Here is a 26,074-nt window from a genome sequence, read left to right as displayed (position 1 = left end):
GTAAGGGCTAGAAGACGAAGCTGCTGCGGCTAGGATCCCGGCGAGCTAGCTCTCAGCCTGGGGCGGCAAGGCGCCAGCGCCGGGCCGGGCCTAGCGGGCCGCCAGCCGGCTGACAGCTCGCGCACGTCGCCCCACGGCCCGCGGGGGTCCCACGTGGCAGGCCCTGGGGAGAGCAGGGTGGGGCGAGGGCGAGGTTTTGGGCGGGGGCGGGGCCAAGGCCCGGGGGTGGGCCCGGCCGCTGACGCGCAGGCTTATAGCGGGGCATGCGCAGCGGTGGCGGGGACGGACGCAGACAGCGGGGCTGGGGCACGCGGGCTCCCTCCGCGGACGCACCGACTCGGGTACCGCCGGCGCTGCGGCTCGCGCGAGGGCCTGGCTTGTGAGGTTGCGCGGAGCACAGGTGGCGTCCTCCCGAGCTTCAGGTGAGGGCGGAGGGCGTGCGTGCGTGCGTGCGGGACCGCGCAGTGCTGAGGAGTGGGGCATCGCGCGGAGAAGCGGCGCGCCTCCAAGTCTCGGGGTCACCGGGTGGGGGCGGGGGCCCGGCGGCGCCCGCCGAGGACTGGGAGCTGGGCTCCGGATTCCGAAGCCTCGGGCTAGACCAGGGAGGCGCCCCGGGGCACCCGCACATGCGCCCGGACGCTGGATGGAGGGGACACCTGGCCGCGGTGCCACGATGGGGGTTAAGTTGGTGGCAGCTGCTGTCTTTTCGGCAGGAGATCGAGGGATGTGGGAGCCAAAGAAGGGTGTCCGGAACGTGGACAGCCGCACTAAAAGCCCAAAGGGCTTTCTGGAGCCCATAGATAGGAGAAAAAGCAGAGAGCAATGGGCAAATCTGGTGGGCAGCTCCGATGGGACACTTGTCTCTGGACTTTGCTTTCCGGGAACTGTGTCCCCCAGCCCATCCCACCCGGCCGAATCGCCAACCAGCAGAAGAAAAATGACCCAAATCTCCCGGATGACTAGTACCGAGAGCTGGAGGGACTGTGCGAAACCCTGACCTGGCTTACCCCGTGGGCATGGTTTTTTTTTTTTTTTTTAGTTATTTTTGGTCCTGCCGACCAAGTTGGGCGATCTGGCCCAGACTGCCCTCTCTTGGTGGGTTAGGGCAATGGGACAAAATAGCCATCCAGCACTTTCACCTTGTGATTTCTGAGATTCAATTAAAGCCAAGAAAATTTTCTCGACTCGGAGTTGTGGCTTCAGTTTTGAGAATCTAGTGTCTCCTAGGGTCTGGGGGTCCAATAGGACGGTGTGGGCATGATTTGATGAGGGCAGAATGCTCACCTGGGGCATAAGGAATGGTGGGGGCTTTTCCTGGAGCCACCCTGGATTTGGTTTTGACTTCGGAATCACTCTTCCCAAGGAACCACAGGCACGTGGTAGGCTACTGAGAAGTGGTGGTGATAAGGTGTACTGTGTACTGGTCTGGTTATCTTGGTCCCTGTCCCAGCTCTGCTCTTAACTTGCCCTGTGACCTTGGGAAGGGGTCAGTGCTGGGTCAGAATAGATCTCTCACCTACAGCATCTGTGATTAATCCTTAACTCTTGAAACAAGAGCCATAAAAGGTGAGAGGAAATTGATGATGAAGCAAGAGAGAGGATGTCCAAAATTGTGACTTTTAGAAGCTGTAATTAAAAACTACATACTCCATTTCTTGTTGGAGGTGGGCTTTTCCCAAATTGTGTGGTAGCCAGGAGATAGACTAGTGGTACTCTTTCTGCCTTTGGTTTGCAGGTGTGACTAAAGGGCATCAAACAGAATTAATGGCCTTGTCGTTTAGGCAAGAAGAGTAAGAACTGTAGGCTCTATGGCTCTCTGAGTAGTCCTCGTCTCTCTCAGTACGTCAATACACAGGGCCCAGTCTGTGCTCGGCTCTGCAGTGGCCACTGCCAGGTGCAAGGAGGGGATGAGGCCTGGCTCCTGCAGACTCCTGATGAGGAGAGAACATCCAGACGTGAATAAAGTAGCCACACAAGAGGGGCCACACTGTTGTGTTCAGTTAAGTTAGGAAAAGACAGCACTCTACTGGAGATGGTGTGAGGTGGTGGGAGATTCTGGGCTTTTGAACCAAATCAATCTGCCCAAATCCTGGCCCCATTACTCTCCAGCAGGGTGGTTTCGTAACCTCTGTGGGCCTGTTCTCCCTACCGTGAAGCACGTTGTGATTGTTCCTGGAACACAGTAGAGGTTTCAGCAGCAGCGGCAGCAGCATCTCTGTGGGATGGGGTATTATTTAGGGGTTCTAGAAACTAGGTAGGTTGGGTTGTAGGAGTGGTATCAGTGCAGACTTGGGCCTGATTCATCTCCTCCTTGGGAACATGGATGCAATTTCCCTGCCTCTGGTAAGCTGCTTTTCTGTGCCCTTCGGGGGATTGTTCCACAGAATCACTGGACATAGGGGAAAAGGGTTCCTCGCTACCTTTAGTTTTGGGAGCTGTTGTGATTTCTTTAGGTAGCAGAAGTACTCCTTTACTGGGCTGATAATGGGCTGGAGGGACTAACATTGTGTGTGGGGGTTTGCAGGTATATGTCAGTCACTGGACTGGTTCTATTTTCAAACCCTTCCCACAGTCTTCCTTTTTCCTTACCTGCTCATATCCCACTCAGTTCCGGGAGGAACCTGAAATCATGTCCAGTGTTCACAGGATCTTGGGATCTAAGTAGTAGTGCTGTGAATAGAGTTAATATGTCTGAGAATTGGGACCCCTTTTCTCCACTGCGTTAAAATAATTCAGCCCGTTAGTGTGAAAGAAGTAATGCTTAGGCATCTTGCAGAACTAAAGACAGCAGGATGTTGAACTGCAAGGATTTTGAGAATCTTTTAAAGTCTAGGCTCTTTGTTTTACAACTAATGTAACTAGATTGTTTTACAACTAAAGAAACTAGATCTAGAGAGGTTAATGGGTCACATTAACCAAGTCACTTTGCTTGCTAGTGACCATGAGGCTTAATGGCGAAGACCATCAAGGGTTCTGTTTTTATTTGTAAATGTGATAATGAAATTGGTAATTCTCCTTGAAAATGTGAAGAGGAAGGAGCCAGTTATCCCCTATGCCTACTTAGGGGGAAGAAATTCCCTTTACTTGCGTGGATAAAAGTTTCTTCTGTTTCTCCTTGTTTATTTATTTATTTTTTTAAAAAGGTTTTATTTATTTATTTGACAGAGACACAGTACGAGGGGGAACCCAAGCAGGGGGATGTGGGAGAGGGAGGGAGAGGCAGGCTTCCTTGCCCAGCAGGGAGCCCGATGTGGGACTTCATCCCAGGACCCTGGGATCATGACTTGAGCTGAAGGCAGACACCTAATGATTGGGTCACCCAGGCGCCCCAGTGCAGGAGTCGTCTTCTTCTCTTTCCAGAATACTTGGAGACATGTGAGGGTAGGGACTGGATGTGGAAGGGTCACACTGCTGGGGCCCCAGCCAGGAATGGCTAAATGTCTACAGTGGGACTTGTCTGACCTGGAGGCTGGTGGTTTGGCAGAATGCCAGCAGATAAGGAGTTCAGAGTCTGCTGCCAGCCAGGGGCCTCATGCCCTCCCGGGAGCCAGCAGGACAGCCTTCCTACAAGATCTCTGAGACCCCGCTGCCTTGTCCCCACCCTTGCTGTGGTCATTGAGCCTTTCAGAGGCAGAATACACTCTGGGAGGCCCACAAAGGGGGAGGGAGAGTGGCCATAGAATCAGCCTGGAGAGAGCCTGGCATGCCCAGCAGTGGGAAACTATTCCCTGCCTTGGAAACTTCAAGGTCTGACTGCGTTCTCAGGCCTAACCACCTTCCACCAGCATCTGGCCCAGGAGAATGTTGGAGTTTGATGGAATGAGAAGGTGACAGTCCCGAATTTGTTAACCATTGGATCCCTAGGAGCTCTTAGGCAAGGCACTTGGTGTTAGTAGTTAATAAAAAGTCAGTTTAAAGTGGAGGGTTTTAAAACAATCCACGTTTTAAACAATTCATTTTACTTTAAAAACATATGCATGTATTTTTTTACTCACCAAAATTGATTTAGGACTGAGTCCTTTTTCTTGAGTTCTGGGTACTCTAATTAAGTTTGGAAATTCTTTTTTTTGGATTTTATTTATTTATTTATTTGACAGAGATCACAAGCAGGCAGAGAGGGAGAGGGAAGCAGGCGCCCCGCCGAGCAGAGAACCCGATGTGGGGTTCGATCCCAGGACCCTGAGATCATGACCTGAGCTGTAGGCAGAGGCTTTAACCCACTGAGCCACCCAGGTTCCCAAGCTTGCAGATTCTATATAAAAATTCTACATGCCACCTGCAGTTTTCTCACATTTCATTTTATTTCTTTTTTTTTTTTTTTTTAAGAAGATTTTATTTATTTATTTGACAGAGAAATCACAAGTAAGCAGAGAGGCAGGCAGAGAGGGGGAAGCAGGCTCCCTGCTGAGCAGAGAGCCCCATGCGGGGCTCAATCCTAGGACCCTGAGATCATGACCCAAGCTGAAGGCAGTCGCTTAACCCACTGAGCCACCCAGGTGCCCCTCGTTTTATTACTTTTAAAGATTGTATTTATTTATTTGAGAGACTGAGCAAGTGGTTGCATGAGCAGGGGGGAGGGGCAGAGGGTGAGAGGGAGAAGCAGGCTCCCTGTTGAGCAGGGAGCTCCACATGGGGTCTGATTCCAGGGCCCTGAAGATACACCCTTAACGGACTGAGCCACCTAGGTGGCCCGACATTTCCTTTTATTTTATTAAATTTTTTTTTCACTAGGCTTTATTCACATAGTTGAAAAATCAAAAGGTTAAAAACAATGTATACATTCACACACACACTTGGTATTCAGTGCAACACCGTACCCTGCCCCCCCACCCCTCTTTTTCGCAGATGGTTCTGGTTAGCACGTTAGACGTGTTGTTTAGCCCCTGGATGTTTTCACCTAGCAACTGTGTTGGATCTTTCCATATGACACTTGGGTCATTTTTTTATTGTAGCCACACAATATTCAGAATATGGAAGTATGGTGATACTTTAACCAATGTACATAAGTCATCTCTCTCTGTCCCTGAACTATGTTGTTTCCATTATTTTGTCTATTCTGTTATTACCTACAACGCTGCAATGAATAACTTTGTACAAATGACTTTTCCTACATGTGTAATTACGACTTGAAGAAATTCTCAGAAGGGGGATTCTGGGTAAAAGGCCATATACATCTGTTCATTAGTTTTTCTTAAAGAATATAAAAGACATTTGCCGGGAGCCTGGGTGGCTCAGTGGGTTAAGCCGCTGCCTTCGGCTCAGGTCATGATCTCAGGGTCCTGGGATCGAGTCCCGCATCGGGCTCTCTGCTCAGCAGGGAGCCTGCTTCCTCCTCTCTCTCTGCCTGCTTGTAATCTCTCTCTGTCAAATAAATAAATAAATCTTTTTAAAAAAAAAAAAAAGACATTTGCCTATCAGTCTGCATGTAGAAACCTACTTTTTTTTTTTTTTTTTTTTTTTTTTTTGAGATTTTATGTTTTTGAGGGAGAAGGAGAAGCAGGTTCCCCTCCAAGTAGGGAGCCCAGTACAGGGCTGGATCTCAGGACCTTGATATCATAACCTGAGCCGAAATCAGATGCTTAAGTGCCCCCTTTCCCCTCATTTGTAACATGTCTTTCTAGATGAGCAGTTCTCAGACTTTCTGATCCTAGAATTCTTTAATATTGTCTTTTGTTTATGTGCCAAGTCTTTTGATATTTGCTGTGTTAAAAATTAAAACAGATTTGGGGCACCTGGGTGGCTCAGTCAGTTAAGCATCTAGTTCTTGGTTTCGGCTAGGGTCTTGATCTCAGCGTTGTAAGATTGAGCTCGGTGTTGTGCTTTGAGCTTGGTGTGGAGCCTGTTTGGGATTCTCTCTCTCCCTCTCCCCCTACCTCCCTTCCAGATTAAAACATTTAAAAATAATAAATGCAAGATCATTACATGTTAACATAGAAAGCACATTTTTATGTAAGTACCTGTTTTCCAAGAGTTAAAAAATGGAGAACAGGATGGCATTGTTTTTACATCTTTGCAGATCTACAGAATTTCAAAATAATGATTTATTAGATGATGAGATAGCAGAGATTGTAATAGGTATAATGTAAGTTTGCTGGTAAAGACTCAGTTGAAGTCTTGAGAACAAAGTGAGTTAATCTCTAAACATACATATTTATACCCGAAACTTCTGCCATAGAAATCTTTCAAAACTAAGACTTCTATATTCACCACACTTCATGTAGCCTCTGAAAAATGAGAGTGAAAAGGCTTTCAACATCTTAATATTATAACGAAAGTCGTTTTTAACTGGTAGACCTCCCAAAATGGTCTCAATGACCCCAGGTGTCCTCTAAGACCAGAATTTCAGAATTACTGTTCTAGAGCACTGAATTTTCATAGAAAACAAACCTTTTTCTTTCTGCACCTACGTTTCAGTTACTGTTTAATTAAATTATAGTCACAAAAACAAACAGAACTAGTGTAAAAAGGTTTGGGCATAGGCACAGCAGACTTGCCAAATGTGACCTCTGCTGGTGAGAGCAGAAAGGTGATTTGCTGGAGGATGTACTGGGGCAGGGCAAACCAGTGGAGCTCAGCTGAGAGCCTCTGCCCTGTGAAGATAGGTAAACCTTGTCTCTGATCTGAAGATGCTTGCAAAGGCCTTGCGGAGATGCACTGACAACATGTGGAAGGTTATGTGCTGTCTTGTGGGTTTAAGCTACAGTTGAGTGAAGCAGGTGAGATACTTAAGCAGACTGGAAGAAGGTGAAGTGCTTAGGGCAGGAGTGGTCAGGGAAGGCTTCCTGGAGGTGGAATTAAGCCAAATTTTGAAAGCTATGAAGAAAGGAAAGCTGGAAGAGGGGTCCTGGTGAGGAGGCACAAAGATGGATGATCTGGGGCAGGGGTGATCAGCATAGGCCGCAGGTTGGTAGTGATAGAGGGAAGGGCTGGTGACAGACATGCCTGGAAATTTAGGTTGGACCCAGGGCTTTTGAAGGGCTCTGGGGTCTGAGGTACTGATACTCACTCTGAGAAACCTTAGCTGTTCCATGTCAAAAACTTAACAGCTCTCTTTCAGCAGCCCTCTGTCTTGGGGTCCAGCCTGCTCCTACCTAGAATAACGACTCTGTGACCCCAGATCTAGATCTTTTGCACCAGTCCACTTAAACTGCCACCTCCTGCCTCCTCTTAGCCCTCAGAGGCAGGGAACACCTTTCTATCCCATCTTAACACGGACCTCTCTACCTTAAAAGCCTCTTCCAGAAACTTTGATTAGTCATACTCCACAGCATCCCCAAGCAACTATTTGGTATTTTTGAAAAAATTTTATTATTTTATTTTTTATTTTAAAGATTTTGTTTATTCTTTTTTTTTTTTTTTTTTAAGATTATTTATTTATTTATTTATTTGACAGAGAGACATCACAAGTAGGCAGAGAGGCAGGCAGAGAGAGAGAGAGGAGGAAGCAGGCTCCCTGCTGAGCAGAGAGCCCGATGCGGGACTCGATCCCAGGATGAGATCATGACCTGAGCCGAAGGCAGCGGCTTAACCCACTGAGCCACCCAGACGCCCGATTTTGTTTATTCTTTTGAGACACATACAGCACAAGCAGGGGGAGAGGGAGAGGGAGAAGCCAACTCCCCAGCTGAGCAGGGAACCTGACATGGGGCTCGATCCTAGGACCTGGCGATCACAACCTGAGCTGAGGGCACCTAGCTATTCAACCAACCAAGCCACCCAGGTGCCCCTGAAAATTATGTTTTTTTTCTGATTGTCAAAAGTAACGCATTGTAAAGAAAACTTATTGTAAAGAAAAGAATAAAGAAGTATTGGAGAAAAAGTTTGTAATCCTATGGCCCTGAGGCAGCCTCTGTTCACAAAATACCTGTTCCCTTGTAATTGTTTTTCATGATATGATGGGGTATCTATCTCCCACTGTACGTTAGCATCAAAATTTCTCCTGAAGCATTTAGTCTGCCTTTTGGCTCGAAAAATATCTTAGGCAGCCATTTCCTTTTAAACTTTTTATTTTGAACTAATTTTAGACTTAAGGAAAAGTTGCAAAAAAATACAGCAGAGTTCCTTCATATCCCTCACCCTGTAGTACAATTATCAAGAAGAGGAAATCAACATTGGCAAATATAATTTAACCAAACTGCAGGGCTTCTTGAAATGTGGCCAGTATTTTCGCTACTGCCTTTTTTCTCTTCCAGGATCCCATGTTGCGTTTAGTTGTTACTTCTTCTTAGTCTCCTCTAGTATCTGACAGTTCCTGTGTCTTTCTTTCTTAGAATGGGGTCATGCATTTTGGGCGAGAATATCACAAAAATGATATTGCGTCCTTTCAGAGCATCCTGTCAAGGCACTCAGGATGTGAGTATGTCTGAATACTGGTGATGTGTTCTTTCACTTGGTCCAGCTGGTGTCTGCTAGACTTCTAACACTGGAAAAATTACTATTTCTCCCATGGTGAATCCTTTTATGCCTCAAATCTCTTTGGCCAGGAAGAGCCTGTCTCTTTCCAGTGCTCACCTGATTAGTTCTGGTCACATAAAGTAATTTCTCTGTCTTAAGGTTAATGAATTTGGTCAGCTAACACCAGCAAAATCCCTTCTGCCAGATAATGTAACATAGTAACCGGAGTGATACCTCATATTTACAGGGCCTACCCACAAGCAAGGGCAAGGGTCATGGGGGGTCATCTTAGAATTCTGCCAGCCATAGCAAGAGAACCCCAGGTAAAAACAATCAGGCATTAATTCCAGCACTGAAGCATTTGCTTCCCATGGCTGCTTTAGCAAATTTATCACAAATTGGGTAGCTTGAAACAGCAGCAATGTGTCCTCTCACAGTTCTGGAGGCTAACTTTCTAAATCAAGGTATCAGCAGTACTATACTCCCTCTAAAGGCTCTAGGAGAGAATCCTTCCTTGCCTCTAACAGCTTCTCTTGGCTCCAGGTGTTCTTTGGCTCATTTCAATGTCTACCTCCATCTTCACATATCCTTCTCTGTGCCCCTCTGTCCAAATCTCCCTCTCCTATATCTTGTAGAGATACCAGTCATTAGGGCCCACCCTAAATACAGGATGATTTCATCTCAAGATCCTTAACTAATTATATCTGCAAAGATCCTATTTCCAAATAAAGTCACATTCTGAAGTTTTGGGTAGACATGGATTTGGGGGGATGTTTTTCAACTCACTACACTCAGGATAGGGAGAAATGTCCTGTATAGACTGTCATTCACAGAGTTGCAAAAGAAAAGGGAGGCTTCTTTTTAGACCTAAGACCAAATTCGGGCTTTGCTGTTGAGGCCAGGGCCCAGCCTCAGCCTGCCTGCTCCCCTCCTTTGACTCAGATCTGAGAACCAAGCAGAAATTTGAAAGCTGGCCTCTGAGGTCCTTCATGCTTGGGATCCAGACCAGCAACTCTGCGTTAACAACGTGCGTGTTCATGGAGCTCTCACTGAGCACTAGTTTCCATGTAGGATGGGCAGGGCAGAGGTGGTGGGAACCATTTGGTAGGGAAAGGGGTGATCTGACTTCAGAGAGTTTAGATAAATCACAGAATGTTAATTGCTAGTCCTGTCTAGTACAGCAGTCCTGAAATGTCAGACCAGTGCCCCAGACTACAGTCCAGATGATCTCTCAGACCTAGATGTACAGATACTTGGATCTCATCAAAGAAGCCCTGATCCAGGAGAACTGAGGTGAGGCCCTGCTCACTTTAAGATTTTAAAATAAAACTTAAGATTTTATTTACTTAGGAACCAGGCACAAATGTAGTGCAGCCCAGGGCAGATGAGGATTGCAGTCCACCTCCAGATTCGTGCAGGGGAGGAAAAAGCCTTCTCACTTGGTCGTCATTAAGCCTTTCGTCTTTCCCAACTGGAGTCTAAAATTAACTTTCTTCTTAAAGTAATACATGTTCATTGTAAAAAATGCAGATGAATAAAACGATAACAGATGTAAGCATTAAATCCATCATCAGAAGATAACAATTATGCGTTTTTAGTCTTTCTCTGAATGAATACAGCTTAAGGAAAGATGGTCTGCTGTATCTACAGTTTAATGGGCTCTTTTTTTTTTTTTTTTTAAATTTATTTATTTGACAGAGAGAGATCACAAGTAGGCAGAGAGGCAGGCAGAGAGAGAGAGAGGAGGAAGCAGGCTCCCTGCTGAGCAGAGAGCCTGATGCGGGACTCGATCCCAGGACCCTGAGATCATGACCTGAGCCGAAGGCAGCGGCTTAACCCACTGAGCCACCCAGGCGCCCCTAATGGGCTCTTTTTATTTTTTTTCCACTTCCCATATCATGAACATCTTTCCATGTTAATCTTCCCCCAAATAACTAATATTAATTGAACAGTTACTGTGTGTTGGCACTTATAATTCAGTATCTCATTATCTACTCTTAAGTAGGGACCATTAGTAGGCTTTGTTTTTCTTTATAAGGACTGCAAGTCTCCTTGACCCAAGTTTTGAAGCTAGTAAAAGCAGACTAGGATTTGCACTGAGGTCTCTCTCACTGAGAGCCAAAGTGCCTAATCTCTGTGCTCAAACATGTTTTGTTACATGGATTGCCTTACTCTAGCAGTTTAAGTGTGTTGTACATTTATTTATTTTAAGGATTTTTTATGTTTATTTGAGAGCGCATATGAGTATGTGTGAGCATGAGTGGAGGGAGGGCCAAAGAGGAGGGAGAGAGAATCTTGAGCAGACTGTGCTGAGCATGGAGCCCAAAGTGGGGCTCAGTCCCATGACCCTGAAACCAAGAATCAGATGTTCAGATGTTCAGCAGACTGAGTCACCGAGGCACCCCTGAGTTTTTATTTCTTTTACTTTAAGATTTTATTTATTTATTTAACAGACAGAGATTGCCAGTAGGCAGAGAGGCAGGCAGAGAGAGAGAGGGAACAGGCTCCCTGCTGAGAAGAGAGCCCGATGCAGGGTTGATCCCAGGACCCCAAGATCATGACCTGAGCTGAAGGCAGAGGCTTAACCCACGGAGCCACCCAGGCACCCCTAAGATTTTATTTTTAAGCAATCTTTACACCCAGTGTGGGGCTCAGACTTAACCCTGAGATCGAGAGTTGCTTGCTCTTCCCACTGAGGTGGCCAAGCACCAAGCATTTAGATGGCTTGAAACTTTTTACCATTGTGCTTTGAGGGTAAGGATTTTTGTTCATTTTGTTTATTGCTGTATTCCCTATGCCCAAAACAGTCAGCACTTAATAGATCGAAATCAACATGATTTCCATAGGATGAATTCCAAAAGGGAAGTATTGGGATTTGACAAGAGGACTTAAAAAGTTTTTTTCTGCAAGAATAAATGTACAAAAATCGCCAAAAACAATTTAAAGAAGAAATTAGTGAAGTTAGACTTGATTTACCAGAAGGGGAAATGGTGACATTGGTACAGGATAGGTGAATAGGACAAAGTAGAAACCTCCAAAACCAGACCTACCTCAGTATGTGTAGGAATTTAGCAAATAATGGTATTTCTGACTAGTTGTGGTCTGATTTTGGTCAGTATCCTCATCTATAAAATGAAGATGATGTAATTTTGTGGTGCTTTTATTTTAATGTTTCCAAAATAGGGAGTTGTTTTATTGATGTGTGCTTTTTGTGGAATCTTTTCCTACTCCAAAAAGGTGTCATTGATACTTTTACAATTATAGCAAAGTCCTGTGGACTCTATCAAAACGGAGGTTGTTGAGAAGATCAAACGAGGATGAAAACAAATTGCTGAACTGTGGTGCCTAGCAGACAACAATAAATCTGAGCAATTCTTACTGTAAAATTAAGGAAGAAAGGATCGTGGATGAGTTCCAGGGGTGTTTAGTGCAAATGACAGAGTCCAACCAATGCCGCTTTGGGAAATGACTTGTAAAGCATGCGGCAGTTTTAGCTGTGTGAGGCCCATGCTCCTGCTCGGTGATGCCTGTAGGGTCCCAGGCTCTCCTTAGTGTGTCTCTCTGCTCTGCCATCCTTTGCAGGTAGGACTTCTGTCCTGTAGTGGTTACTTGCCAGCCTGTACCTCTGAGCAGGAAGGAGAGGAAATAGATGGCAACCACATCTTATTAGCTAGAGTAGCCACCTGTGCAAAGGATATGTTTGAATTTACCTCCGTTCCTACCTTTTATAGATGCTGCACTTGAAATTTATAAAGAAAATAGACATTATTAAATAATATTGAGATAATTGAGTATCTTTTTAAAAGTTAGATTCTCTTTCTTAGACTGTGTCAGATCAAATTCTAGATGAGAGAGATCCTTGGTGGCTCAGTCCCTTGAGTCTGCCTTCAGCTCAGGTCCTGATCCCAGACTCTTGGGATCAAGCCCTGAGTGAGACTCCTTGCTTTGCCAGGAGCCTGCTTCTCCGTCCCCCTCTGCCACTCCTGCTTGTGCTCTCTTGCTCGCTCTGTCAAATAAATAGATAAAATCTTTTTTAAAAAAAATTCTAGATGAGAAATTTAAAATTTTTAAATGCAAGAAAATAAAGATATATATTTCTATAATTTATGAGTGGGAAAGGATTTTTCAAGCATGCTACTTTTTTTTTTTTTAAAGATTTCATCTATTCACTTGACAGAGAGAGATCACAAGTAGGCAGAGAGGCAGGCAGAGAGAGAGAGAGGAGTAGGCAGGCTCCCTGCTGAGCAGAGAGCCTGATGTGGGACTTGATCCCAGGACCCTGAGATCATGACCCGAGCCGAAGGCAGCGGCTCAACCCACTGAGCCACCCAGGCGCCCCCCAAGCATGCTACTTCTTAAAGGAAATGTGTGATAAATTTACTTCGCGTTATTTAAAAAATTTGTCAGTTATACCTATTAACAAAATTAGGAGGCAAATGATTAATTAGGAAGGTATTTGTAACACATGACAGGAGGTTACCATACAGTAAGCTCCTACATACACCAATAAGAACAAAGATGAATGAATCTCAGCAAAAATGGGCGAAGGAGAGTAATAGTTTATGAAGGAAGAAATATAAATGTCAGTGAACCTGATAATATGATTAGCCACACTGAGAATCTGAGAAATGCAAATTAAAAGAATTGAAAGAATGATTTTTAACCTATTTGGTAAAGATGAAATACTATTTTAATAGTCAAGGGTGGTGAGAATCCTGAAACAGGCCTTTTTTATTTTTTTAAGAGCCTGCGTGTGCGAGTGGGGGAGGGGCAGAGAGGGAGACTGCCAGGCAGGCTCCACAACCGGCTATGCTTAGAACTGACAGGGGCCTCATTCCATCTCACAACCCTGAGATCACTACCTGGACTGAAATCAAGAGTTGGATACACAGTCAACTGAGTCACTCAGGTTCCCTGAAGCAGGCTTTCCTTTTTTTTTTTTTTTTTTTTAAGATTTTATTTATTTGACAGAGAGATCACAAGTAGGCAGAGAGTCAGGCAGAGATGGGTAGGAGGAAGCAGGCTCCCTGCTGAGCAGAGAGCCTGATGCGGGGCCTGATCCCAGGACCCCACGATCATGACCTGAACCAAAGGCAGCGGCTTAATGCACTGAGCTGCCCAGGCGCCCCTGAAGCAGGCATTCTTTTTTTAAGATTTTATTTATTTGAGAGAGAGCAGGAGCTGGGTCTGGGGTGAGTTGCAGAGGGAGAGGGAGAAACTGGCTCCCCACTGAGCAGGGAGCTGGATGCAGGGCTTGATTTCAGGATGCTGGGATCCTGAAGGCAGATACTTGACCAACTGAGCCACCCAGGTGCCCCAGTTTCGTTTTTTTTTAAAAAAAGATTATTATTTATTTTTGAGAGAGGGCTGCACAGGGAGAGGGAAAGAATCTCAAGCAGACTCCCCAAAGAGCTCGGAGCCCGACCACATGGGGCTTGATCTCACAACCCTGGGATCATGACCTGAGCCTCAGCCAAGACAGACAGTCAGACTTTTAACCCACGGAGCCACCCAGGTGCCCGTGGAGTAAGTTCTTAGTAATTGTTTGTTGACTGCCACTACGGGGACAGGACTGACCCCCAGGCAACTTGCTACTCTATCTCACTGGTCCTTTCCTTCTGCAGAGATCCCCCTGTCCCCTGAGGACTCTCTCGGGTGTCCTGCTGTAAGGAGGCAGCCCACTCTCCTGAAAGGCCTTTCCCATCACCACCTCCCTGGCCCCAGGACTGCTGAGCTGCCCTCCCAAAGGGAGAGTGAGGAGGGCAGACCCCACAGCTGTTTTTTTTTCCCTTACTTTTTTACTGGAAGCCTAAAAGGTTGGTTTGTGGGAGAAAGGAGTGGGGTACGTGTGTGTCCTGCAAGTCAAGAAAGCCCTGTAAATCACGGGGAGCAAGCTGAACTGTTGGACTACTGTCGTCCTTTCCTGGAAACTGGAGGGCTCCCAGCCAGTCCTACAGACTCTCGTTTTCTTAGAGCACAGAGTACGTGAGGCTTGGGGCAAGGGAGAGCCATGTCGGCCCGGGAAAGCTGGCCCTCTTTTTCCTCTAGGAGATGAGCCAGAGCTGTAAGGCCCTGACATCCCTTCCTGCCTCTTTCTTTCTCTCCCATGCCCACGGATGGCATGTCCTGTACTCAGCCATCCCAGGCCCAGGTGACACTGGCATGCGTATATTTCAGTGCTGACCTTTTTAAAAATTTTTTTATGTTTTTATTTTTTTTTAAGATTTTATTTATTTGACAGAGATCACAAGTAGGCAGAGAGGCAGGCAGAGAGAGAGGGGGGAACTAGGCTCCCCGCTGAGCAGAAAGCCTGATGCGGGGCCCGATCCCAGGACCCTGGGGTCATGACCTGAGCCAAAGGCAGAGGCTTTAACTCACTAAGCCACCCAGGCACCCCAGTGCTGACCATTTTTTTCTCTGATGATGGAGATGTTCCATTTGAGAGGCCAGGCAAATTCTCAGGATACCAGGTCCCCGGTTCGTTTCCAGGAGCTGCAAGCCACGACAGTTCTCATCACCTTTCCCAGAAAGGTGCAAAAAGTACAAAGTCACCCATGCCTCCAGACTTGGGCCACTAGCCAAAGTGGCCTCTGGTGCAACCTGACCAGCCCTAGGAGCAGAGATTGTGTCCCAGTTCCTGCTCTTCCCTCCTCAGCCACCGCCCCCTGCATCCAGCAGACACTGCGTGGGGATGCCTCCCACGGCAAGAGGCCTTGACCGTGGGCGAACAGAGGTGTGTGCACAGTTCTGCTGGCCAGATTATGCCTGTGACCTTGACTATTCTCTCACAACTCCCTCTTGGCAGCCACTCACAAAGCCCCTCCCCCTGCATTTCAGGATGTGTGCAGTTGGCACATTGCGAGGTTATATGCCACTAGGCTGAGACTCAGAGTTTCCATGAGCAGCTGAGAAATTCTAGAAACAGCCTGTACTTGTGGGGTTTGCTTTCCTTTTCTCCCCCTGCCATGGGGAAAGTTCACATGTTATTTTTGGCGGGATTATCAGATGGTTGCCCATCCTCGGCACATTTGTCATCTTCGGGATTGCTGGGAAGGGAGGCTGCCTGCCTGCATCTGCTTCCCTCCTACCACCTTGCTCTTGGACCCCCTGCTGTGGTTTAGTTTTCACTTTAGTTTCTCTGACTGGTGTGCTGTATTCCAGCTCCAGACAACCTTCTGGCTCCAGGGGAGAGGAGCTCCAGGAGAGGAGATCTAGCCCCTAAGTTTGCCAACAGTTCAGCTGTGGATAGGGACCAAAGAACAACACAATTCTGAACTGCCTGACACTGTGACAATGGGCGGTGGGAAATTAATACTTCCATTCATTTTTTTAGAGAATTTTTTTTTTTTTTAATTGAGAGCACTTATGTGCAGAGGGGAGCAGCAGATGGAGAGGGAGAAGCATACTTCCTGCTGAGCAGGGAGCCTAACCATGTGGGGCTTGATCTTAGGACCCTGAGATCATGACCTGAGCCAAAGGCAGTTACTTAACCCACTAAGCCCCGCAGGCACCCTATGAGAACTATTTTATTTTATTATTTTTTTTTAAAGATTTATATTTATTTATTTATTTGACAGAGAGAGATTACAAGTAGTCAGAGAGGCAGGCAGAGAGAGAGAGGAGGAAGCAGGCTCCCTGCCAAGCAGAGAGCCCGATGCGGGACTCGATCCCAGGACCCTGAGATCATGACCTGAGCCGAAGGCAGCGGCTTAACCCACTGAGCCACCCAGGCGCCCCAACTATTTTATTTTAAATTTTATTTATTTATTTATTTGAGAGAGAAAGGGGTAGGGGCAGAGGGAGAAGCAGACTTCGCATTGAGCAGGAAGCCCCATGTGGGGCTCCATCCCAGGACTCTAGGATCACAACCTGAGCCAAAGGCAGACGCTTATAGTGACATACACTAAGAAGAAAATAAAACAGTGTGTTGGGATTCTGAATGCCTGGAAGTGAGCTTACCACCCTCCCCATGAACCACGTGGGCATCCATACCTTTGTAGAGGTGACATTTGAACTGAGACCTCTGAAGATCTAGGGGGAAGGCACTCTAAACAAAGGGAATAGCAGGTGCAAAGGCCCTGAGGTCAGAATGCACATGATATGTTAAAGGGACAGAAAGAAGGCCGGTTGGATCCTAGTGAGTGAGAGGGCTCAAAAATGTCAGTGCAGTTGGCAAGGGCCAGATGACATGTGAGTTTTAGGCCAGGGAAGGGAGTCTAGTTTTTATTCCACTCGTACTGGAAAACCATCAGAGGGTTTAAAACAAAGATCGTGCTGTGATCAGATTTGTACTTCCAAAGGGTGAGTTCTTTCATTGAGCTGTACACTTTAAAGATTTGGCACTTTACATGTGTGTATGTTATACTTTAAAAAGAGAGAAAGGGGGGCGCCTGGGTGGCTCAGTGGATTAAGCCACCGCCTTCGGCTCGGGTCATGATCTCAGGGTCCTGGGATCGAGTCCTGCATCGGGCTCTCTGCTCAGCAGGGAGCCTGCTTCTCTCTCTCTGCCTGCCTCTCCGTCTACTTGTGATTTCTCTCTGTCAAATAAATAAATAAAATCTTTAAAAAAAAAAAAAAAAAAGAGAGAGAGAGAAAGGGCTGACAGTATGGGGGTAGGTGCCCAGTGGAATCTGGAAGGCTGGTTAAGAGGTTTCATTTCATTTCAGCATCTCCTCCACTCAAGTTTCCTGTGCCCCGTCAGCTTTATGAGGAAACCCGAACGGGTTCTTGTCCACAGGGAATACAGTGCAGTATCTTCAGATTCAGACCATCCTTCCCAACCTTCCTGGAGAAGAGGTCTGGAAGAATGAGTGGCATTCACAAGGCAGTTGTTAGTAACATCTTAGAATGTATACACTCAGTGTTTGTGTCACTATGGTTAATTCAGTCTTGTATACTGTTCCATTGTGAGAATTGGTTCGTTTATTCATCCACTCCTGCTGATGGGTTTTTGGGGTTGCCTCCATGGTTTTTATTATTGTGAGTAGTGCTCCCCCAGAATTATTCTTTTTCTCCCTCTGTTTGGAGTGGAAAGTCACCCAAACTACAGCACATCTGAGTAGCAAGCTAAAATCAGAAACCCTTTCCAGGTGGTAATCCAGTTGCCCCTCATGGTTGGGGTTAGGGTTGGCCGGAGAGGGGGTAAGCCTTTAAGTCTGGTCAGAATGTTGATCCCTTTTTAATAGGCAAGCAGTTTATAGGAGCTAGGGAAGTGGAAATACACGCATAAGTAGTTTTGTTGTTAGGGAAGTCACTTCTGCAGCTGAAGTTCGGACTGCTGTGGACCCACAGCCTTGAGGGTGTTTTAACCTGGGAAATGAAAGCTTTGCCTGTGTGATTTTTTTTTTCCGTTGGTCCTGGTCTGGATCTGAGTGTGAGAGGACCCAGAAACCTGGTTGTCTTTGCTCTGGAATCCATCCGTGTGCTCTTGACAGCCTCTCTAGAGCTCTGGCAAAGAAAGGACAGTTTGGAGGGCAAAGGGTCGGGTCCTCATGCTCTCCCTTCACCCCTTTATAGAGAGGCCTTTGGGAAGACACTCATTTGCTCCTGCCCTTGATCCTGAAGCTGAAAGTGGGGCATCTTCAGCGAGGTCTGTCCCAGCCATTCTGTGATATCTAGAAAAGGCGGGGGTATATCTGAGTCCATATGCATTGGTATATATGTGTTCATGCAGCAAGTACTTACTAGGTTCTACCGGCCTAGGACTGTTATGAAGCAACCTGGGAAGACAGTTGAAAGTACTAGAACCAGCCCGGCCTTCTAAGACAGTGTATAGTTGAGACAGGAGTGGTGGGAGCCCGAGGAAGGTGCTTTCTTGTGTGGTGGGACTGGTGCTAGGCAGGATTTGGGGTGGGTCAGAGATGGGGCTTTGCCTGCCCCCCCTTCTCCCTCTTTTCCCCTCTTCTTCCCCCCTTCACATCCAGGCCCTTCATACCTTGCAGAGAGAGTGCTTGAAACACATCCAGACTTTCTGACAGGCATTTCTAACAGATGTTAATCAGACTTCTAGCCTGTGGCTTGCAAAGACAGGAGGTGCAGGGGTGAAGTGGGGTGTGGGAGGAGCATTCTGGGTAGAATCCAGGGCCCAGGCCAGAGAGTAAAGGCAGGGGATGGTGGAAGCGATGGGGTCTAGTTGCACGAACTCTTAACTACAAGCAGAAGGACTGACTTGCTGTTGGGTGGAAGAGAGTGCTGGAAAGGTAGCATTTTATCAGGAGGTAGGATGGTATGGTGCAGGGAGTGGAGGGAAGGGAAGGGGTAGGTATGTAAGCAGATACAGCATGAAACTGTGGGTGACACTGCATTCTCTTTGGGATTTGTAGGAAGAGGGTTGCTCTGGTCACATGGGGAGGCCCACAGTGAGGAAGCAGGATGTGGGGAAAGCCTTTTGCCTCAGTAATCAGATGGTGACTGCCAGTAACCTTGGGTCAGTGATGAGCCACGTGGGCAGTTTGGACAGTGGGAGGGAAAATGGGAGGAATGATGATTCAGTAGTGTAATTACTTAGTGTCCCTCCCTTTCCTGTTACTTTCCCCAATTTGGAAATACGGGCTTTTTCTTTCTTTTCCCCTAGAATCTTCTTTCTCATGAGAGTTGGGCTCATGTATGGCTCTGCTGAAAATCAATGGCTGCTGAGAAATCTAAGACCTCAGATGGAGCTTGTGCCTTTCCACTGAGGTGGAAAGTCGCTCACATGCAGGAGCAGTGGCTGGGCAAGAGGGGTTGCCCTCTTTGGTGAAGAAATCTGGAAATCTAACAAAAGCTCTGGATCTTCCTCTGAGAACAGTGGTCCTTAGACTTTAGGATGCATTGTGATCACCTAACAGGTGTCCTAAAATGGATCGCTGGGCTCCACCCCAGATCTTTTGAGTCCTCAGGTTCAGGTGCCACTGAGAATTTGCACTTCCAAGTACCAGGTGATACCGCTGTTGCTGGTTCAGGGACCACACTTTGGAAACAACTTTTCTAGAAGAACTACCACACGGTCCGGCATCTCTGCTATAGAGATGGGCATGGTCAGATTCTTTGGGGGAGGAGTTGGGGACTTGAACAGGCTTAAGGATCGGGGTTGTTTAGGGGGAGCTAGGGTGCAGAAGCCATTGAAGGGGAAGGGCATGTGAAGCAGCAGGCCTCAGTTCCAAGATCATCTTACTCCGCGGAGCTCTGGAGCTGCCCAGGGCCTGGCTTCTAGTAGAGAGAAGTTCACTGCACCAGGGAAACCAAGCACACCTCTGCCAGCTGTGGCTCAGGGTCTTACAAAGGCTGACTGTTTGGGAAGGGCCCACCTCATCTCCCAGAGGGAGCCTAAGGCTCAGAGGGTAATTCGTACCCATTTTGGGAAGAAGGCAGCATAAGAGACTTCTAGTCAGGGTGGCAAATTCTGCCCACAGTGTTGCTGCCAGGGAGCAGGAGCTAGTGTTTATAAATGGCCCTCCTGTGACAGCAGGACAGCGGAGCTGACTTGTTTCAGCCTGATTTAGGAAATGATGGCAGGAGGTAGGTTGGTTTTTTTGAACTCTGGTGCTTTGGGTGATGAGGACAATGATGTGGCTTGTTCCTTCCTGGTGGCTGCTAGAGAGGGCCCTATTCAGTTTTTTAATGGAAAACTATGTGACCAGCAGCTTCAGGGGCAGGGGAAGCGCCCCAGGCTGGCTTTTGAAGCAAGGAGAAAGAAGCCTTGCTCTTTAGAACAAGCTGAGTGCTGTGCTCTCCCACCCAGACACGAGACAGCCTCCTGGTCTCCCAGGCTCAGGGATTGACAACCTTCAATCCATTCTCCAGACTATATGCTAAAACCACCAGTCAGATCACATCGTTAGTGAAAATTAGGTCTTGTCACCTTAACGAGGTCTACTGGACCACTACCTTGGCCCCACTGGACCTGGAAGTTCTTACATGCGCCATCTTTGCAGCTACATTCTAGAACATTCCACCCCACCCATACCCCCTTGACCTTTACCTGGCCCACTTTTACAGTCCTTCATGTCTCTGCTAAAATAATGTTCTCTTTTTAGAGGTCTTCTCTGACGCTAGATTTGATTGCCCCATTGTGTTCTCCATGGCTTCCTGTACTTCCCCATGTCATGATCTATGGTGTGTGGTGTGCTTGGACTTAGTCACCAGGCATCCATGCCAAGGCCACTCTGTGGTTTACTCCTGTTCTCCCCATGTGTTTGTTCACGGTGCCTCCTTTCACCATCAAGCACACTGCTTTGGATAATTATGGTCCAACCCTATTAAAAGAAAATAAAAAACTTGCCAGGCATCCTTGCAGTAAAAGTCCCACTGTGACTTGGATTTGCCAATTAGCGGGACGCGATCTGGTCTTAAGTGGTTGGATATCCTCTTCCTCAAGATGGACTCCAGAACATCCATTTTGCTGGTGTAGATCATGGCAGGAGCGACATGGCTCTTGAGTGGGCAGCTTCTTGATGCCATACTATCTCATGCAGCAGGGGCCGCTGCTCCTGGGTGGTCCATGTCTGCACTCTGATTTTTGGGAGTAGCTCCTCAGTCTGCAGCGTGCTGTGGGTTTCTTCAGCTCTTCCCATGATTCTCCAAGCCGTTAAATTGCCTAACTGAACCCTGAACAACATGATGACCCTTGTCACCGTTGTTCTTAGAAGTTGTTGAGTTGTTTGCTCTCCCCACTCAGTGAGGACAGCTGCTAGGCATTCTCATTACCTAGCTTTATTTCCGAGGTGAAGCCAGTATGCAATGAATATTTGTTGAATAAATGAACTCTTGGGCTCAGTTTTTCAAAGTCTGGTAGGTGTAGCTAGCTTTTAGCTAATAAAAATGAAATTGAAGGAACAGGGATGGATTAGGCAAAAGAAGAAGAAAGTAGTAAGTGGTGTTGGCCACTGAGCTCAGATAATGTCTGAAGGCCCCAGGTCAGGAGGACAGAATGTCTCTGGAGGGGGCCTCTGAGCTCCCTGTTCCTCATCAAGCTGTAGGGGCGATGCAGGCAAACATCATTTAGAGGAAACATCATTAGACATTGGACTTCACATCTTCCAGCAGAAATTTGCTGCTTCTGCTTCCTTGTATGCTCAGTACTGGTCCAGGCACTGTGTTCTGGGGAGAGGTAAAGGGAGGCCCCTCCTGGCCTTTAAGGAGGAAAAATCTGTTGGGAAGGATCCCTGGAAGACCAGCTAATGAGGAGTGCAAAGTAGTTGAAGAGTACCTAAATAGTGGTCCAAGAAGGTTTCCTGGAAAAAGGATCATTGAGCTGCTTTCTTTCTTTACTTTATTATTTTTTTTTATGATTTTATTTATTTATTTTAGAGCAGTGGCCAGAGAGACAAGCGGACTCTGCACTGAACGGGGAGCCCAACATGGGGCTTCATCCCAGGACCCTGAGATCATGACCTGAGCTGAAGTCAGATGCTTAAGCAGCTTGAGCTCCCCAGGCACCCCCATTCAGCTGCCTTCTGAGAACTCGCAGGAGTCAGTTCTAGGGGAAGGGATTGGCCTGAGAGCTTCAGGGAGGGAACAGAAGGAACATAGCACTGGGCTATGACCCTTAAGGTCTCATTTATCAGGGTGCCTTTGTGAGGTTGGACATTTTGTTGCTTCATTGTACTAGGGGCACATGGTAAGTTAGTGATAGGCCCCAAATTTGAACCTAGGTCTGCCCAACTTGTCATGTTGTCTGTTGATTTAGCCAGTAGATCATATGCTTTTCTTATTCATTGGACCTTGAATAACAAGTCCGGGAGTTTTACTTCAAGCAGGTGACGCAAGTCGTGGATGGGAGCACCATGTTTCCTAAGCCACATGTCAGGCCCCATGGTCTGACAAAACAGGAGTGGACATAAGGGACAACAGGTCAGAATTTTGCAACCGAGTGTCTGGGAAGTGGTGATGGATGAATGATGAGAACAGCAGTGACTCTTGCCCTGGCCTCTGGTGGGGAAGCCCCGACTGGCTGCTGCTCACCAGGCCGCCTGACTCACTCAGTTAGTTTTGGAAGACTCCTCTGCTTTGTCCAATCCAGCCTCCGCCTGAATGCTGGAGCCTGGCAACTGTACTCCCTTTCTGCCCTGGTCCAGCCCCTGAGCCTGGCTGTCATTTCCCTCACTCAGGGCTCAGCAGGTGGCTAAGTCAAGCCACCAGCCTCCCCCTTACCAACCCCAGCTGTCTGTGCTGGGCCCTGACACTAGGCTCTGCCTTTCTCAGTCTCCCTCCCATAGGCACTGACACACACAGTGGGGGCTCGGTAAATATTACTCAATGAGCAGCAGGCTGCTGGTTCTAATTTTGTTCCCTGCTTCTGAGTCCCCACTGATTTTTTTTTTTTTTTTTTTTTTTTTAATAATCTTTCCATCCTGCCCCTCCCAGCAACGGGGATTTTCTGGGGAAAGTAAATGGGCCACCACCTCTAGGTAACACCACCCTTCTCCCTCCTGCCAGGACCGCCCCCCCTAGACCTCCTGCAGTGTTTGCAGAAATCTCCCACCCTGGGTGGCCTTTGGGTGAGCCAAAGCTTGAGGCTAACGTTCTGGGAGTGGGAACTGGGAAAAGAGAAGATGTCCTTTTAGGGTGTGTAAGAGAGCAAAAGCCCAGAGGGGGGCAGAAGAATGGGCCCATTGAGACCTGGGCCTCTTGGGTGAGGGGGAGGGCTGGCTAGCAAGCTTGAGTGTTTGCACTGTTACTTCGGAGGGGGTTTCAGCTTGCCCCAGAGGAGAGTGGTTTCTTGGACTTGGTTCATTTGGTGGGTGGAGATGGCTGCAGACTTGGTAGTTGTTCTCAAAATTCTTTGGAACTCCAGAAAGCCAGTGGGCGGTATTTACCTGAGGACCAGGCTGTGAGGCTACTGGTTTTCTCACTGGATCTGTTGGTACTTAAACAGATGACTGTATCATTATTAGTTTGAGCACGAATACTGGAAGTATACTAATTTATAGAACACTGGGCAGTTTTTGTAGTCAGATGTCCTAATCATTGCTTTTATGGGTTGTAGGTTTTATGCCGTACTTAGAAAGTTCTCCCTAAGTCCTTGACTATAAAAATAACCATCCATGTTGTTGTGTATTGCCCTACCCCCACCTCCCATTGGGACACATCAATGAGTTGAAATTTAAAAAAAAAAAAAAAAAAAAAGAAACAAATACTCAAAATCCCATCACTGAAATAGTCCTTACTACTTTAGGTGAATACTACTCTGTAATCTTCCAGCTTATTCACAGATAAATGCATATGGAGAAAAAGAATAATCTTACACCGAAGTATTTAAAATTTCCCTGAATATAAGCGAAGAAAAGAAACTAGTAAAATTAAAGGAATTATTAAGCTTTAAAGAAATGTATTTTTCACCAAGAGATTATTTTGTAAAAGAGGCTTAAAAAAAATCTTTGTGAGTCATATCTATAATTACTTACCCATTTTATATAGTATTTACTGACTCTGCTATGAGAGATTGGACATTAGCATTTCCGCCTTTTTGTCTCCTCATCTTTTGCTTGCACTAATTATTAGTAGTAAATAGTCCATTTTATAACCCTTAGATTCCATCCTGTAACTGTAATCTCCAAGGTTTTTTTTATTATTTCTTTTTCGAAGGGTTTTAATGATTACCATCAGTTATTTTCCCATGGTTTCTGCATTCCTGAGACCTTTATTTTTATTTCTCTATTAATTAGCTGCATTTCGTTCTCCTGTTTTTTCACTCTAAGAAGGAGAATGTAGCCTCTGACTTCTTTCATGCTTGAGAATTTCCGCCTGTTGTCCTTTCTAGATTTGTGCGACATCTTGGCCAGGAACAATATCTCCAGTTTTTTTTTCTCTCTCAATAATGTAAACACTGTTGCAATTGCTTCTAATACTGAATGTTACTCTGGGGAAGAGGAGGGCAGCCTGAATTTTCTGCCACTTAAGAGAAGTTTTAATATGTTTCACAATTTTTGTAATAAAATATTTTGGCGGGTGGGGGGGATTTCCTTTGCAATGCCTGAAAACGTCTTTCAAGTTCAGCATTCAGTCTTCAGGTTCTGTTGCTCCTTTCAATTCAGGGAAATCGTGTGTTCTTTATTTTTGAACATACCTCGTAGTCCAGTCTCTAGTTCTGTAGGAACACCAGTTATCCTATGTTTGGTATCTTTGTCTCATTACATGTTTTTTAGTGATCTCTACACCCAGCCTGGGGCTTAAAACTCACGACCCTGAGACCAAGTGTCTCGCAGGCTGCGCCCACTGAGCCAGCCAGGTTAGGTATTTGTTTGGTTGGTTTTTTTTTTATTTTTTAAGGATTTTTATTTATTTATTTGACAGAGATCTCAAGTAGGCAGAGAGGCAGGCAGAGAGAGAGGAGGAAGCAGGCCGCCACCGAGCAGAGAGCTCGGTGCAGGGCTCCATGTGGGGCTGGATCCCAGGACCCTGAGACCTCGACCTGAGCCGAGCCACCCAAGCGCCCCTGGTTGGTTTTTTTTTTTAAGATTTTATTTTGAGAGACACCACAAGCCGGGGGACGAGTAAAGGGGGAGGGAGAAGCAGGTTCCCCACGGGGCAGGGAACCCAATGGGGCCTCAATCCCAGGACCCTGAGATCATGACCTGAGCTGAAGCAGATGCTTAGCCGACTGAGCCACCCAGGTGCCCCTCATTACATGTTTTAATCTGTCTTCCACCTACGTTCACTGTGGTTCTCTCAAACCCTCCTTTGTTAGTATTTCTGTTTTAAATTACTGGCAGAAATTTGTTCTCTGCTCATTATAATTTATTTATTGGTTCTTTAGTGATGTTTTGTTCTTTTTTTTGGAAGCCTTCATCCCCTTTGATCTCATTTTGTTTTGTAATTTTCATCTTTGAGATCTGGTTTTATTGCATGAATATTCTGTAGTTAGGTGAAGTGGTCGGGAAGATTGCTTCTCTGGAGTTAGGTTTTACTTTGGATTGACATCTTTGTTTTTTTGTATGGTTTGCCTGTTATTCTCATCGTGTTCATGCTAGTGCTGTTGGGCTTGTGGGCTCTAAAGTAAGACCTGTTTTCTGTAGCCTGTACCATGTGAGTGCGGGGCTGAGGTGGGGGAGAGGCAGCTGTCCCGGATTCTGGGTTTGGGTTTGGGTGGCAGCCCTGTGGCGTGGCGTAGCCCACAGATCTAGGAGGTGTGCTTCACTTCTGCTGGGGAAGAATGCCCGCTGCAAGTGGATCATTTCCCCAGTTCAGTGTGTGGCCTTGGAGCCCCGATTTCCTTCACAGGAGGGTCGCTCATTGTTCTGGTTCCAGTGTCACCTGTTTTCCCAGCAGCTTTTCCCACCACTCCTTAACTGAATAGGAAAAAGAATTGGCAGCTGTTGGCCTCTGCAGATTTGGGGGAGGTGGGTGAGAACTCTGGCTGTTAGGGCTGGGCCAGGCCTAGAAGGTGAGCCATGGGTGGTGCCCCCTGTTCCTCTTAACTTGGCTCTGGTTTTGAAGTTACTGTATTATAGTATGCCTCTTTCCTTGTTTGCTTGCCGCTAGTTTTTTTTTTTTTTTTTTTTTTTTTTTTTTGGCTAATGTTTTACTCAAATGTTAATGATTAAGGGAAAGGAAATTATGAATACCATTTCAGTTCTCCATTTAAACTCAGCCATATTTTCATAACGTACTTTTTCTTTCTTAATATTCAGAAAATTGCGGGTTTCTTTTCCTCTTTCGGGAACTAAGGAGACAGACGTAATGAGATCAGGGTATTGCATGG

General features: G+C 46.6%; 1 protein-coding gene across 1 annotated transcript in view; it reads left to right on the top strand.

Annotated features, from left to right (window-relative positions):
* Window positions 1-269: 269 nt before the first annotated feature.
* Window positions 270-26,074, top strand: part of SLC39A14 (solute carrier family 39 member 14) — a gene marked incomplete at its 5' end in the record, with an annotated part of 49,197 nt that continues 23,392 nt past the window's right edge. Inside the window, one exon of the mRNA XM_082729297.1 lies at window positions 270-422. The remainder of the gene's footprint in view (window positions 423-26,074) is intronic.

Source organism: Mustela nivalis, assembly GCF_964662115.1.
Source record: "Mustela nivalis genome assembly, chromosome: 4".
Taxonomy (NCBI): Eukaryota; Metazoa; Chordata; class Mammalia; order Carnivora; family Mustelidae; genus Mustela; species Mustela nivalis.
The sequence above is the reverse complement of the archived record's forward strand: the minus strand, read 5'-3'. Positions and strand labels throughout refer to the sequence as shown.